The sequence below is a fragment of the Hyaena hyaena genome, unplaced genomic scaffold (genome assembly GCF_003009895.1).
Source record: "Hyaena hyaena isolate Hyena2069 unplaced genomic scaffold, ASM300989v1 scaffold_612, whole genome shotgun sequence".
Classification (NCBI taxonomy): domain Eukaryota; kingdom Metazoa; phylum Chordata; class Mammalia; order Carnivora; family Hyaenidae; genus Hyaena; species Hyaena hyaena.
The window spans coordinates 556718-573516 of NW_024081246.1; the positions used below are offsets into that span (position 1 = coordinate 556718).

General features: G+C 58.5%; 1 long non-coding RNA gene across 3 annotated transcripts in view; it reads right to left on the reverse strand.

The window, feature by feature from the left end:
• Nucleotides 1–225: 225 nt before the first annotated feature.
• LOC120248906 overlaps nucleotides 226–16799 on the reverse strand; it is a 36836-nt gene continuing 20262 nt past the window's right edge. The window contains exons 1-3 of one of the 3 annotated variants that reach the window (XR_005532702.1): nucleotides 15428–15549; nucleotides 662–708; nucleotides 226–534 (exon numbers count right to left, since the gene is read on the reverse strand). This is a non-coding gene — a long non-coding RNA (uncharacterized LOC120248906). Of the gene's footprint in view, nucleotides 535–661; nucleotides 709–15427; nucleotides 15550–15598; nucleotides 15652–15952; nucleotides 16207–16799 lie in introns of those variants that run through there. The other 2 variants (XR_005532703.1, XR_005532704.1) reach the window with 2 other exon arrangements.

Genomic DNA, 16799 nt, shown 5'->3' on the forward strand with positions numbered 1-16799 from the left:
GAAAATGGACGTCGGGTCAGAACAACTGGCAAGCAGTATTAAAACCGCGTCATCAAGCAAATCTGCATAACTGTGTGACTGAAACAAACCTGTCGTGTGTAATTCTTGACAGTGAGAAGGAGAAAACACACAGAAGACAGACAGCGAGGTAAAGGTATAAATGTGCCAGTTTCCTCGATTTATCTAGGGAAGATCAATAAATACATTTCATTCTTGATGGTGATATTTAGGCAATATGTGCTTTTCTCTTCTCTAGGAAAACGGGCCCCATAATTGAATCAATAAGCAATAGACAAAAAGCTGTAGATGACATTGAAAATGTTATTCAAGAATGATCTCTCGCGGGGTCCCAGGCCCAGGCAGCTCACAGGCTAGGCTTCCAGATGGTCACGGAGCAGATTACTTCCAGGCCAGACAGATGTTTCCAGAGAGCACAGGAAGGCGCCATGCACCCCAGGAACTCATTTCGCAGAGCGCACGCGTTCCGGAGGCCCAAGCCAGGATAGGTTGGAAAGGAAACTGCGGGCAGGTGTCCTTGATGAATACAGATGCAAAAGTGACATGTGACATGCTGGAGCAGCGCATTAAAGACTGGGCAGCTGTACACACACTGAAGCCCAGGGCAGGAGTCTGCAACACCGTACACGTCATAAGTACTCACCACATGCAGAAACCAATGGAGGAGAGCACGGCACACAAGGATAAATGCTGGAAAGACATTTGCGAAAACTTTTTAATGAACTAAGACTGAGAAATACTTTTCTGAACATGATTAAAAATATCTACTCGAAAAAAAAAAAAAATCTACTCGAGGGGCGCCTGGGTGGCTCAGCTGGTTAAGCATCTGGCTCTTGATTCTGGCGCAGGTCATGATCTCTCAGTATGGGAGTTTGAACCCAAGTGGGGCTTGGTAGTGACAGCATGGAGCCTTCTTGGGACTGACTCTCTCTCTCTCTCTCTCTCTTTCCCCCTCTTTCTGTCTCTCTCTCCCCCTCAAAATAAATAAATAAACTTTGAAAATATCTACTCCGACCACAAAGCTGACAGGGAGCGCCCTGCAGCACATCAGGGTGGTGTCCCACTGCAAGGCGCGTCCCCACTGGAAAAGACAAGGCGCTCACTGCTCCCGCATCCCCTCGACCCCCGACTCCATAGCAAAATAAGTAAAAGGGCAGGGATCTACCTATCATCTATCAATTATCTATCAGGAAGGGCGGGGCAAAGTTGACATGATTCAAACATGCCTACCTGAAAAAAAAGGAAAGAATCAGAAAATACACAGATTTATAAAATTCCATTAACATGAATCTAAAAAGCAATAGTTTTCCTACATGCTAGTGTTAACAGAGCAACCATGAAAAAGGAATCCTATTCAGAACAATAAAATTGAGTATCTAGAAATTAACCTCACAAAAGCTATGTCAGCCCCCAATGACTAAAGCCACAGGCCGACAGGTTTCTGTAAGAATGGACTTGAACCCACGAATGAAGACAGCACGTTCCATATGGGAAGATCAATGTTAAGAAGATGTGCGTTCTCACCAAACTGAGGTACGAATTTGGTGCAAGGTCGTGCAGAACTCCAGTTGAATACTCTATGCAGAATAATGAAAAGCAAGAAAAGACAAGGAAATCCTTTAAGAAAATAATAATTTGGATGCACGTAGGACATTTCATGTCGAAATAAAGCTTCCATAAATAAATGGTGACACCGTAGGGCTAAAACACACAGTGCCTGCTGGAACGGACAGAGACCCAGAAATTGCCCAAAGAGGCCTGGGCGGTTAGCACAGAACACGCAGATCTGAGGGCCAGCGTGCAGAGGCCAAGTGCCCAGAGCTGCCTGGCCACCTGGCCCAGATCCCGCTCCCCCGGCGCAGCCCCTGCACAGGCCACCTGTCTTTGCTGTAATTTCTTCGTCAGTGAAGTGAGGGTAAGAGTATCTACCTAATGTGTCCTTTGTGGGGGTTAAATAAGTTAATATATTTAAAGCCCTTCATAGGGTACCTGGCACATTGTAACCTCCATGTAAGAATTTATTAGGTAAAGGAAAAAAAATTGTTGGGAAAGTTAGTTAACTGGGGGAACTATGAATGAGACACATGTTCATACCACGTGCCCATTTAAGGGGCAGATGGGACACAAATTGCAAAATACAGTCACAAAGTCACTGGTTCAAAGTGTAGACAGATCTATGGTCATGCGGGAGTAAAGTGTCTCTAACCGGGAGTAAAGTGTTTCTAACCTGAGAGAGGAATGGGGGGGGGGGGGGACAGNGGGGAGAGAGAGAGAAAGAAAGAGAGGGGAGGGAGAGAGGGAGGAAAGGCAGAAAGAGAGAGAGATGGTGGGGAGAGACAGAGAGAGGGGAGGGAGAGACAGAAGAAGGGGAGAGACAGAGAGAGGGGAGGGAGAGACAGAAGAAGGGGAGAGACAGAGAGAGGGGAGGGAGAGAGACAGAGAGAGGAAAGACAGAAAGAGAGAGGTGGGGGGAAGAGAGGAGGAGGGGAGGGAGGGAAGGAGGGAGGGTGGGACACTCTGGGAGGCTGGGGACCGGGGAGGCAGTGACTCACGGGGACAAGCCGGGAGAGCTTGTTTGGGCGGGAGTTAAAGGAGAGGGTAAAGGGTAAAGGGTCTACGCGAATGTAAAGCGTGAGCACAAGCACGTCAAGGCAACAACCGCATCCGGCATCGAGATCAGGAATTCCCACGTTCTCAATCTTTATAGGAACCTTCAGAAAACATAAGCAGGACAATCAAAATGTCTCCAATAAACATCTTTTTTTTTTTTTACATTAAAGATACTTTCTAAGGTACAGAGTCTCTGCCTCACAGCTTCAAGACCCACGGGAACACCAGGGATGATGCCTTTGTCCACACCGAGCGCCCGCCTGAGACCAGCAGCCTGCGCGTGCGCCCCCGGGACGCTGTCCGCCCCTCGCACACCGTGCTGTGACACGACCCGAGTCGTGACAGCATGCTCCCCAGGAAGCCCTCCTGCAGACAACGGCTGGCTCTACGGGAATCCCGTCTCTCCGATGAGGGGGCCGGGCCCTGACGGTGGATCTGGCGCGGCTGTGACTCAGCCCGTGCGAGGCTGGCCCAGAGTCACGCAGGCCCCCAGGGATCTGGAGTGCGGAGCCGACGCCGTTAGACCAGGGACTGCGACGCGAGCCTTGCCCTTGGACGGGACTTGCAGGATTTTTTACAAATCGCTAGACAGCAGCGACTGTCAACGGGCCATCCTTTGCCACACTGAGCAGTGGGAATAGTTTGCTTCTAGTGCCTTCCGCCCTCCCCCAAGCCCCACCCTTCCGCACCTCCCTCCGTTTTCCCACCAGGGCCCGTGGAGACATGAGCAGAGAACCAGGCTGAGCCCACGACACAGGCTCCCAGATGCCATCTAATCACAAGGATCCTAATGACAGAGGTGCCGGGAAGGCAGGCAGAGCATGTGGTCCGGGTGGTGGTGGGAGGAAGCCCATGCCCCAGAGCCGCAGCACCCCGGCCCGCCCACAGACACACCGCCTGCCCCTCGGCCTCCCCCACCCCTGCACCCCTACTGGACCCGTCAGGTCTCCTTCAGGGCCTGTGTCTGTGGGAGCCCAGGGAGCCCAGAGGCTGAGGTGATGCTCCTGGGTGACCAACGCCTTCACTCCCCCCACTGGCGGGGACCAGGCAGGCCGGGCGCCATCCCAAGGCCAAGCAGAGGTTTAGAGGGTGCACTCCAGGGGGAGGTGGGACGGACGGAGGACAGCGTGTGTCCTGGGGTCAAAGGGCTGGGACAAGAAGACCAAGCCTATTTCCTTCTCTTCCACCCAGCATCCAAAGGTCCAGGCCTGGCCAAACTCCGTACTTTTATCGAACCTCTTCACCTGTAAAATCCACCAGTGTCCCCACACAGCGCTCCTGCCGCCTCTTCTGAGTAAGGAGGGTGTGCAGGTCGGAGAGGCTGTACGTGAGGGGAGGTTGCACGGGTGAGAGGGGTTTGCAGGTCAGACCGGGAGGCAGTGAGGTCAGGGAGAGGGTCTACAGGTGAGCGAGGGCGGTGGTGCAGATCAGAGGGCAGGCTGTGCAGTGAGAGAGGGAGGGCCTGCGGTCAGAGAGAGGTTGTGCGGGTGGGGTGAGGGAGGGCGAGCGGGGCGTGCACAGGGCTCCTGAGGCTCACCCCTCAGAGGCAGAGGGGAGCTAAAGGGCCCTCCGGGTTCCAGGAAGACCAGAAGCATAAAACGGTCGGTTGCACTGGAGACGCGGGGTGAGTGTGATTATAATATTATTTGCCTCAAGACGTGACTCTTTTAATTTCACTGGAGAACCCAGCTTTGGACAGGAAATCAATGGTCTGTTGTTATCAACGGCGGAGAGGAAATAAGGCCCCACACGTGTGGGCGGCTGTCTGGGCTGTGATTTATTGGAGAGCAGGCTGAGTCTCTGGCGAGAAGACAAGGGAGGGTCTGCACTCCGCCAGATGCCAGGCCCACCCCAGGCCCGCACCCCCACCCCGCCCGCCCTGGTGGAAGCCTGTGGGCTGCAAGGTCACAGACACGGGTTCGGGCGCCCTGCCGCTGCGTGGGGACGCAAGGAGCCACCGGCCCGGGCAGAGGCGGACAGCTGCCGACCTTGGCGGAGCTCCGGGGCAGGCGTGGAAGCGTCGGCAAGCAAAACGGGCGCTTTCGGCCGCAATCACCTTGTCGGGCGTGCTCACGCGGTGCAGAGCGCACATAAGCCCGCACGCGTGCAGAGCCGCTTTATTTGGGTTTGTCCTCGGAGCACGCGCTGTTCCCTAGCTTTTGTAATTCCACCTTTTGGAAGGCAAAAACTGTCCCTCTGCAGAACTGGGTTTTGATTTGCTGCTGTTCACCGGACAGGAACCCCTTCCCAGGAAGAAAGAGCGCTGTGCTCGGCGCACCGCATCGCCTCGTCCCTCCTAAATCCACCCCATCTGCAGCCGGAGCCCCGGGGAGGCCGTCCAGGCAGCACGCATCCTGCGTCCCTGACACGGTCCCCGGGCGGCTCAGGCGGCACCGGGAACAGAGAATGCGTGGGAGGGGGGCCAGCAGGGGGCTCCCGGGAGGCGGCCACACACCACCGGCCACACCGCCCTGGCAGGCCACAGTCACCAGTCCAGGGAGGCCATGTCCACCCCCCTGGAGCCACGGACAGCCTCAGGGCTGGCGGGTGGCAGTCCCGGGGGAAGGGAAGTGCTCAGACCACCAACACGAGTCGGGGCCCTGGGCCGGCGCCTGCATGCACCTCACCGATGAGCACGGGGCGAGGGGTCCAGGACGCGGTCAGCGGGCTTCTGCCGCCAGGGGAGAAAGGGCTGGCACATGGGCCAGCGGCCTCAGGGCTCCGGCTGCAGAGTCCGCCCCCCCTCCCCCTTCTGTCCACAGGGCAGCTCACAGAGTGGCCTCTGGATGAGGGCGGCATCTCTGAATAGCTCAATGACAAAACCATGCACGCTTTTGTGATTTCATTCATTCCGGATGGCCTGAGGAGGTGTTACAAGCATTACACCTTTATTCAGGAACAAATCAGATTTATTACAAAGATAAAATACTGTGAAATCGGCGTGTGCTCCTCTGGCTGGCACCTGCTGCTAGCCCCCCAGCCCCTCCTGTCTCCCCTCCACCACGCCACCCCCACGCCAACGGGGTGAGCAGGGGCAGGCCTGCCAAGTTCACGGGTCAGCTGGGGGCGGAGCGCTAGAGACAGACAAGGGGGCGGAACAGATCACTGCACTCCAGAGCGAAGGGCCTCAGAGGAAACAGAGTCACGGGCGTGGTCAGGGACAAACAGGCCCCTCCTGGGCTTTGCTCCTGCTCTGACCAACTGCCACCAATGAGGCAGCTTGGAGAGCGTGGGTCAGAACCGAGAGGCAGGCCCCCGCGTGGGCAGGCTGCTGCCCGGGCCCACCAGCCCCGCCAGGGCTGCAGGGCTGAGGGCCGCCTCCCCTCCGAGGCATCCGCCTGCATCCCTGGCAGGCGGCCCTCCCCTGTGGCGCCCTCCCAGCCAGCAAGTCGGGGTGAGCCCTTCACGCTGCCTCACTGACCCACCTGCCCCCTTCCCACCTTCAAGAACACACGATTCCCTTGGGCATCACCTGGGAAGGTCTCCGCTCTCACCGCCTGCACCCTTCACTGCCTCTGCAAGGCCCGCCCTTCGCCGTGCGCCCTCCACAGCGGCTACCCTGCGCGGGCACCGGGGGCCGGGCTCCCCCAGGTTCCGTGCACGTGGACTGGGACCTGACTGCTGACACACGGCAGCCAGGCAGACACTGGGAAGATGTGCCTGGCGAGAGGTGGCAAGTGTCCGGCCCCGGGTCTGGACGAGCCAGGCCTGCCTGGGGGCGCCGGCGCAGGGGCTGTGGGCCTGGTGCGCGGTGCCCTCCGGCTCTGCGGAAAGGGCAGTCGGAACCATTTAAGATTTTAAGCACGAGAATGACATGATCTGATTTATATTTTTTAAAGATCACTCTGTTATTTGACATTTGAAATGATATTTGAGATGTGTCTTGAGAGTACAGGTAGGATTTAGATGGACGGGGGTGAGACGCGTGCTCCAGGTCCGGGGGGAGGGGCCGGGACGCAGGCCTGCAGGCGGGGCACACGGGAGACACAGCACAGAGGGAGGGAGGAGGCAGGGCGGAGGGACGGGGGTGGGGGGTTGGGGGTTGGGGGCAGGCAGAGGAGGGGGAAGGGCCGGAAGGATGGTGGGGGACTGGGGGCGGAGGGGGCGGGGCCAGAGGGACCCCTGGGCAGAAGGGGCAGGGCCGGAAGGACTGGGGGCCCCAGGTGGAGGGGTCCTGGGGCAGCGCAGGATGCTCCAGAGATGTGGGGTCCCCGTGTCCCTCTGCTCCTTAACAAGTGATGGATGGCGCCAAGGCGGCCAGCCAGCGGCCGCCTTACGTCATCATTAGATGCCATTAAAGAATCAGTAACGGGAAAAGGGGATCTCTCTGCAGAAGGTCAGAGCTGGGCCGCATTGAGGGGCCTGCGCAGGGCACACGGGTGGTCTGCTCCCCGGGTCTCTGTGGACCAGAGACTTCTGGGGGAAACCCCATCTCTTAGAAATCCTGAAGATAAACACAGCCCCTTTCTCCCTCCCCCCACCTGACATCTCTTATTTTTCCTGTTTCCACCACACGGGAAATCCCACCTCAGCAAATGAGCTGCTCGTGGGGCGGGGGGTTAGGGCGGCAGCGGGGCGGCCAGGCCCCCAGGCGGTGCAGGAGGCAGAGGGCCGACCCCGTGTGTCTCTGCCTGTCAGGATGAAACACTGGGGTGCACACACGTTCTGATCCTTGTCAACCATCCAAAATGTGCACCCAGCTTGGATCTGAGTATCGTGGGGACTCATTAAACCAGTAAACTGGAAAACAGAAAAACAATCAAACGACAATTGGACGTCTGCCTCTTTAAGCCACGCCCTCTGCGCACAGCATCAAGGGCACGCAGAGCCCATGTGGTGCCCCAGACACCCCCCAACCCGTGAGATCCTCCGCTGTGCCCCACAGGCTTCTACATCTTTCTCGGAGATGGTTAAGCCTTAAATTAGGCGAGCAAGGCAGCGTATCACCCTCTCAGGAGCTCTGCACCTGCCTGGCTGGGGACCCACTGGCTAGCACGTGCCGGCTGCCCTTACTGCACGGGTGGGAGGGTGGGGGAGAAATGATCCCGATGGACCCGGTCCTCAGTAGGCGGAGGTGTCTTAACCCTCCTTTCCCTCCAGACACACAGATAACACCATAGCCCCAGACACCTGTCCTTGGCCAGGGCGTCAGGACCTCACGGCCCAGGGGCGGCTCTAACGGGCCTCCTTCCCAGGAAGGGGACTGGCTGGCGCTGCCCTGGGCTCCCAGCTCCTCGTGCTGGGCTGTGAACCAGTGTCCAGAGCAGACCCGGCGATTCCAGTTCCAGCCCGGGTTAGCCGTCTCCCACGCCTGGGGCTGTTCGTCCCCCAAGCCCCAGCGCTTCCCCAGCGCCCGGGGCCAGTGAACACACCGCCGGCCCTAAGTCTGAACAAAAGTGCAGTGGTGTCAGGGTTGAAAGGGGGAGGCAGACGCGGGGCAGGCGTCTACAGGATCAGCCGCATGCAGACTAAACTGTGCTCTACACGGTGAGCAGATCAGAGCCGGCGAGGCACGGAATTCTGCGTGACACTGCACGCCATCCCGGAACATGGGGACCGACCGCCGGCAGGGAGGGCTTCTGCGGAGCCCGGGGCCCCTGGCTGATGTCGGGCTATGGATCCTGGGCCCCTGACCCCCTGGGACGGGGCCTGCGTCCACTCCGGTGCGGGGGTCTCACAGGGCCGACCCAGTGCTATGTTAGTTCCAGCTGGACGTGCGGCGACTGCACAATTGCACACGCAGCGCCCAGCACGGCGTGTGTCCTCACACGGCGCTACCACAACAGCATTGACTGTATTTCCTACGCTGTATTTTTTATCCCTGTGACTTCTTGATTTCGTAACTGGAAATGTACGCCTCGTTAGTCCCACTCTTAAAAAGGATGCCAGGTCTGCTTCCCCTGTGCACTGCAGGTGGACGTGTAACGTGGTGCAGCCTCTGTGGAAAAGTATGGAAGTTCCTTGAGAAAATAAACACAGAGCTACCATCCGTCCAGCAAGAGCCCTTCAAAGACTGGGGGCAGGCTCCTCAAGAGATATTTGCACACCAGCGTTCACAGCAGCATTACTAACAGCAGTGAAATGGAGAGGCAGCCAAGCGTCCGTTACAGAAATAAAGGAATAAGGGAAATGTGGTCCGTCCATACGATGGAGTATCACTCAGGCATAGAAAGAAAGGGGATTCTGACACCTGCCCCGGTATGGATGGACCTTGAAGACAGTACAGAAGGGAGATAACCTTTCACAAAAAGACAAATGCTGTATGGTTCTCCCCCAGAGAGTCAGATTCATGGAGGCACAAAGCAGATGGTGGCGGCCAGGGCTGGGGGAGGGGCTTGGTGGGGACGGAGCTTCAGTCGGCAGGACGGAGGGTCGGGTGCAGGACGGGGATGTCGGCTGCACAGCGGTGTGAACGTGCTCACGCTGCTAGACCGTGCGCTTAAAGATGGGCCGAGTGGGGAGTCCTGTGGTGTGCACGCTACTGTGAGGAGAGGCTGCCCAGAAGGAAGAAGACCAGAAGGCCAGGGCCTGCGGCAGAACCCGGAGGAACGAGCTCTCACGAGGCCTCTGGACACGCACCGCGACAGAGCGGAGGCCCCAGGTCAGGCCCTGGGCCCGCCACCGGGTCGCCGAGCAATCTTGGACCAGCTTCCGTTTCCTCCTGCACAAAATCGGTGAGAACCCCAGCTACCGGGCAGGCCCACGGGAGAGCGAAGGCCGGCGCCGGCACGCGGGAGAATCACCGCTACGCGCCCAGGTGGGAGGGAGACACACGTCCAAGCCCACCGCGGCCTTCCTCACCTTAAAGGACGGTGAAGTGTCCGGCGGTCACCCCACCCTCTCCGGCTGCCAGGCGGAGCCCCGGGTGGGGACGGCGGCGTCCCAGCGGCCACCAAGGAGCCGCATGTGGAAGACGAGCCGGCCCTCTGTCGGCTCACAGTCAGGAAACGCCACCACAGCAGGTGGGAAGGGCCTTTTCACACAAGTTCCCGGAACTTTAAAAAAAGAAATCTGACCAAGGAAGATCTGCAAATGGCCAATGAGCACATGAGGAGGTCCTCACCATCATCCGCCATCAGAGGAGTGTGGACCAACCCACTGCTCCCCTCCCGGGACAGCTGCCACTCAACACCAGGGCAGAACAAGCATGGTCGAGGGGACGGGACTAGACACTCGCGCAGGCTGGGGGGGCACAGCCGGAGCAGCCGCCTCTGCGCACCCTCCCACAGCTCCTTCAAGTATTAGGCAGAGAGTGACTGCATGGCTGGCACTTGCACATCTAGGTATATGCCCTGGGGCGCCCGGGGGGCCCAGTTGGTTAAAAGTCCAACTTCGGCTCAGGTCATGACCTCACAGTTTGTGGGCTCGAGCCCGGCATCAGGCTCTGTGCTGACAGCTCAGAGCCTGGAGCCTGTTTCAGATTCCGTGTCTCCCTCTGTCTCTGTCCCTCTCTTGCTTGCTCTCTCTCTCAAAAATAAAGATTAAAAATTTTTTTTAACATAATTTATTGCCAAATTGGTTTCCATACAATACCCAGGAAAATGTTAAGTCCATACCCAGGAAAAATGCCGTCACGCATCCGCACACAAGCTTGTACACAAACATGGGCGACATTATACACAATATCCCCAAACTGGAAGCAGCTCCCGTACCCACCACGTGGTGAACTCATGAACAAGATACAGTCTGTCCCTATGATGCACTATCACCTGGTAGTAAAACAGCACCAAATCCTGGTGTGTTTAACAACACGCATGGGCCCTGAGAGCGTTATACTCAGCAAAGGAAGCTAGCCACAACACAAGACCCCTGTGTGGCTTCATTTATATTAAGTGTCCCCAAAATAAAAGGCAAATATATAAAGACAAAACACAGATCACAATTGCTGGGGCCGGGTCAGGATGGTCAGAGAGACGCTGCTCTTCAGGGTGACAGCACAGCCCCGAAAGTAGACTGCGGGGCTGGGTGCACCAGGCGGTGAGCACACTGCGACTCACTAAATGGTGCACACAGAACAGCTGAGCTCTCTGGCACACAAGCCATAGCTCAAGAAAGCTGTTTGTAGAAGCAAATCTTCAGCCGGGGTCCCTTCAACTGCCTGCTTGGCGCAGCCCTTACGGCATCAGCACGGCAAACCTGTGTGTCTGTCCAGCAGAGGACGGTCAATGGGACAGCGGCAAACACAAAACAAACCACAAGTAAGGTCACAAAACGCACACATTTCATCAGATCATTGGGAGCTCCTGACCACACGCTTGGCTCTGCACAATTTTCAGATTTCAGCCTCTCTCCCTTTCGCTGGTGACTGTCTTTCCTTTTTTGGCTGTTGTGTGAAATCCGTCTCTTAGGGAGAGGAGAGAAAAAAGTTACAGCCGAAAGCATGCCATTGGCTGCAGTGAGGGAAATGGCGAGGTCCATGTCCCTGCTAGCGGACGTGCCCATGAGAGTGCCGTCGGCAGAGTCCTTCATTTCCCTCTTCATCTCTGTAGCGTGAATCTCCTCTGGTGAGGTCAGCGCCAGAGGACTTAGACGTGGGACATCTTCCCCACCTAGTAACAGCACAAGTGGCACCACCGTACCAAAAGCAGACCAGGGGACCCAATGACAGACCGACGGACCCAACGACAGACCAGGGGACCCAATGACAGACTGATGGACCCAACAACAACAGACCAGGAGACCCAACTACAGACCAGCGGACCCAACGACAGACTGGGGGACCCAATGACAGACCAGGGACCCAATGACAGACCGACGGACCCAACGACAGACCAGGGGACCCAACGACAGACTGATGGACCCAACAACAACAGACCGGGAGACCCAACAGACCAGCAGACCCAACGACAGACCAGGGGACCCAACGACAGACCAACGGATCCAATGACAGACCGACGGACCCAACGACAGACCGACAGACCCAACGACAGACTAATGAACCCAACAACAGACCGGGGGACCCAACGACAGACCAGGGGACCCAACGACTGACCGACGGACCCAACGACAGACCAGGGAACCCAACGATTGATACATGAGTAACAGCAGCAAGAAGGAGCGAGTATTTACTGCGCATGTGTTACATGTCAAGTATTAAGGGCCTTACATGAATCGATTCATTTCATTTAAACCTCAAAACCTCCAGCATACGCTGGAGCTCCCATTCCCCCAGGTTACAGATGAGGACACTGAGGGTTAATTACCTGGCTCAGGGTGAGAAGGCTGCATTCACGGTCAAATACCGATGGCCTGGAGCCTGACCTCAAACCGCCGCCCAGGGCCTCTAGGGCATGGTAGTGAGCCAGTGCCCCCAAACAGGAAACCCAACACTCCAGGAAACCCTCATCTAGAATTTCTTAGCAAATGTGACTTATCAGTGCAACAGGTTTGAGCTTCTCCTTCAGTTGTAAGTTAAAACTGTCCTCCACCCACGGTGGCCTCTAGAGAACGGCCCCAGCCCCCTCTCGGTGACGCCCCGTGTGCGGTGGGAGTGGAGCGGCTCGGATCCTCCACTCAGGCCTTTCCTCACCTCCGGCCGCTGCTGGCAGAGCCCTGGTCCATTTCCAGATGCACCTCGCTGACACAGCCACCCGGTCCAGCACCTGGCACAGCCACCTTTGTGACAGCCCATCTCCGGCTGTGAAATCAAATGGCTTCTTCAAAACGGATCATTTACACGTACATTCTTCCTGCCTGGGGCATCACCGCAGTTTGTGAACCACAGTAAACAAAATCACATGGTGTTTTCCACTCTGCTGTCCTTCTTCCCACAGGGCAAGTGAGTGCGCTCACTCTCTCTCACACACGCACACACACACCACTGAACACTCACGCCGCTCTCAAATGGCCTTCCCAGGAGTGGACGGGGGCCCGGAGGAGGGTGATGTGGAAAATGGGTGGCGGGAAGCCCACTTCTCCCCAGTCCAGGGGCTGCTGGACCCACGCCTCCGCTCCCTTCCCGGTAAAGGGAGGTCACCGACCCCTCAGGTGGCCTCGAGGAGGAATCACAGTCAGAGCCCCAGCAGGGCCCTCTGACAGCTCAGTGCGCCAGCTCACTGTCAGGGACCTCTGCAAAGGGACGCGTGAGCGCGGCAAGGGCCAGTCAGAGCGCGGCCCCGGGAAGGAGCGGCCGGTCTGCAGCTGGGTCGGCAGGCGCAGAGAAAGAAAGAAACGGCCTGGTTTGCACCGAACCTGCTCCCTCCTCAGGAGTCAGGGCCCAGCCCCCGGCAGGCCACGCGGCTCCATTTGTTTGGTGTCACTGGGGGACACAACAAAAGATGGCCAATTGGTCCTTTTAGAGGCAGGCCACTCACGTCACAGACACGGTGCTGACATTCAGGGGTGACTGCCTGCACCAGGGGTTCCCTCTTCTCTGTGAGCCCGCGGCTCACATGCTCGCAGCAGCACACGTGTGTGCTCACGTGTGTGCACGTGCCTGCATGTGTGTACACATGCTGACGCACATACACACCAGCACACGTGTGCGCACACATGCAAACACACACCAGCACATATGTACACAAACACACGCCGATGAGCACATGCCAACACAAAAACACACCAGCACACATGCACGCCCATACACACTGGGGCCCCTTTCCCAGCGTCGAGTCAGAGCTGGGCGCTATTTGCACTCAGGAGGTCAGTCTTCAGTTCCCAAAACAAAGACGGTCTGCACCGAGGGGAAGCTTTCCAGAAGCCACCTAAGTAAGAATGGAGTCGTGAACCAAGTTCCACTTAGTGAGGAGCACGGGCTCTGGACACAGGTGACCTGGACTCAGAGTTTCACCCCCCACCTTGCTGACCACGTGACCCGGGCTCTCCCAGCCTCTGCGTCTTTAGACGTGTCTGTAAGACACCCACCTTATGGAGTCGCCAAGGTAAGAAAATTAGACAAAATGTTTAAAGTCTCCAGTACAGTTTCTGTCACATTCGAGGTGCTCAGATCACGTCCCTCCATGTTCTTTGCAGAAACGTGTCTGGGGAAAGAAACATGACAGGAAAAAGTGCCCTATTCTCCCCTCTCCCAGCTCCTCAGCCCCCACTGCCAGCGTGGGGTCCTGACCGGTCCCTTGGCCCCCGCCCCTCACCACAGTCAACTGGAGCCACCGCGGAGCACGTGTGGGGCCACACGCAGGAAAGGGGGGGTGGGTGTCCATGGGCAGCAGGTCTGACCAGGAGGGAAATGGGCTGTATATGGAAGAAGGTGGCAGATGGAGTTACCAAAAACAGGGAGAATTTCCTTTTTTTTTTAGATTTTTCAAGATGTGCCAGAGAAAGGTTCATGTAAGAAATAGAGCATCAGATTAAATAACATTTATGGCCTTGAGCTGACATCGGAAGACAGACGAGATGGGGGATGTCCACGGATGCCCCCTTCCGGGCTCGGAGCCGGGCGGCTGTGGGAAGGGAAGGTGCGGAAAGCCGGCCCCGTGCAGGAAGGGGCCGGGGTGGGAGGGCTCACAGGCGCACAGAACAGAGGCGGACGGCCCGACGTGGGAGCTCCCCGTGCTCCGGGAGCCCGGGGCCACGAATGGCATGTCTCACAGCCTCTAACTCGCTGGGCCGTGCTGCCCCGTGGTAAATGGCACCTGGAAGCCCGACTCCCTCTTTTTTTTTTTTTTTTAATGTGTTTATTTATTTTTGAGAGAGAGAAAGAGACCGAGCATGAGTGGGTTAGGGACAGAAAGGGAGACAGAATCCAAAGCAGGCTCCAGGCTCTGAGCTGTCGGCACAGAGCCCGATGCAGGGCTTGAATCCACGAACTGAGAGATCATGACCTGAGCCCAAGTTGGATGCCTAGCTGACTAAGTCACTGGGCGCCCCCGCTCTCTGCTTCCCCTGTGGTGACTCTGGCGTCAGCAGGATGTGTGTGTCCCATTCTCCTCCCAGGATCCTGGATGCCTGCTCACCTGCGCTCACCCCTGGAAGCACAGCAGGCCGCGCGGACTTCGCCGCGGTTCTGCACTGCTCGCCGTGGCCACGGCCCCGGCTCTGTGCCTGCGGCCCTCCAGACCCTGCCCTGCCAGCCACCCTGGTCAGGGCCACAGCCCCAGGCTGGAGGGCAGAGCCGTCCGTCACACACCGCCCCGCGTCACACAAGCCCTGGCTGCCCCAAACCCTGGGGGTCGGGAATTCGGCAGGGCGCACAGGACGCCCTGTTGCCCATGGAGGCCCGGGCAGCCGGTATGGCATGGCTTCCCCGTGTGTGAGGTGCTGACAGCGGCTGCCCCGCTGTGGATGCCAGCCCTTCCTCCGGACGTGGTGCCGTTCCCCGGGGTCCCCTCCAGGGGGACGTGATGGACCCGTGACGCAGACCTGGATGGGCACGGCATCACTGCCATACTTCCTGCTGGTCTGAGAGCGCCCAGGCCGGGCTAGGTTCTCTACGCAGAGAGGGGAGGGTGGCCTGGGCACCGGGAACGGCCCCCGTGCGCCTCCTCCCCCAACAGAGCAGCCTCCATGCCGCCGCCTTCCCCCAGGGTCCCTGCCTCCCGCCGATATGCCCCTGACGCTGGCTGAGGACAGGCTCCTTCACGTGGACTCGCCCCGCGACGCCTCCCACGAGGACAGAGGTTGGAGCCACGTGGGCTCAATTCCCAGTCCATCAGTGGTGTGACCTGGAACACGCTGACAGTCCCCGGGAGCCCAGTGTCCCCACACCTCACAGGGCAGCTGGGGCGCGAAGGGAGCAGCGGGCTCTCCGTGAACGGAGGCCTTTGTCAGGAAGGTGCCCCCTGGATGACATGGGCTCATTCATTCACCCAGATGTTTCTGGATGCTCCCTGTGGTCACTCACCTGGACAGGGAGGACTCGGTGACTGAGCCGCATGTCCTGCCCTCAGGGAGCTCAGGGGGGCAGTGGAGACTCTGGAGTCCACTGCCACGTGGAGTCCGGGCAACACGGTTCTCGTGCGCAGCCGTGGGTGCCTGCGTGGCCTCTCCACACCCAGACAAGGTGGGGATGATGGGGGCCCCCCCGGAGCTCGCGGGGGGCCAACGGGACCAGGCACGTGACAGCTCCTGGCGGAGACAGGCGCGTGATCAGCGCTTCCTCATCACAGAACGAACTCGGGGAGGCCTCTCGGGGTTGGTCCCTGACCCCCGCCCCGGGGCTCACTCCCTCCCCTGACCTGCCCAGCTCCCCATCACCATCACCTGCTCACACCAGGTGATGCTCACCCAGAGCTCACACCTGCTCTGGGCCGAGGGTTCTCCCCGGCCCGGCCTCTGTGAGACGAGGTGCAAATGAAGGAGGATCTCAGGGTGTGCGGACCCTCCCCGGCTCCCGCCCCCTCAAGGACCCTAGGCCATTGGCCTTCACCTCTGCCCTCCAGGGCACCCGTCAGCAGCTTCCCCTCTGCGAGCAGCCTGGTGCACTGGAGGCTCCATTCCTCTTCCTGATGAGACAGACCTGCACTTGCTTTCCATCTGGGAAAATGTCATCCGTTCTGCTGATTTACTTTGCCCCAGTCTGTCAAGATGCCCATAACCTTGTGCCCGGGGACTTCCATCTCTCAGAGCCTGCCTTGGATTTATTGTGAAAAATGTCCCCAGAATAGGAATTGCCTCATCGCCCTGTGGAGGGAAGGTCAATGCTCCGGAGCCCTCGGCCTGCCTGGGAGGGGGGAGTGCGTCTCTGAGCTGTGGGGGTCGCCCCTCCTGAGCCCGTGGGGTCCTCTGAACCTCAGGACAACGGAACTGCAGGGCTGGAGGGAGACGAGCCCACCCCTGTTCCCTCTGCAGCTGAGAAACCTGGGCTTTCTCGGGGGCGGGGGAGGGGCGCGTCTCCTGCAGGCGGCAGGGAGGAGGGAGGAGCGGCCGTCCTGCCCCCAGACCCGCACTGTCCACGACCGAACGAAGGCCGCCCCGCGCCCGGGCTCAGCGGACCACCGGCCCCCAGGGCGAGCCAGGCCCCGCCCACACCCCGGATGAGCGAGCCGCCGGGGCCCTGCTGCCTCCCCAGGACACACGCCTTCCCGGACCCCGCGGCCGTGTGCCCCTGGCGTCTGTAACCCAGACGGACGGAAGGACACACAGATGGCTGGCATTTCAAGCCGGATGAAGAAGGGTGCGTCCGTCTCTTCCATGTTCTTGAAGAAATAATCCCAGGCGATGTGCTCCCTCCCACCGTGCTCCCTATTCCTGCCTCCTTCCTCCCTGTGCCTAAT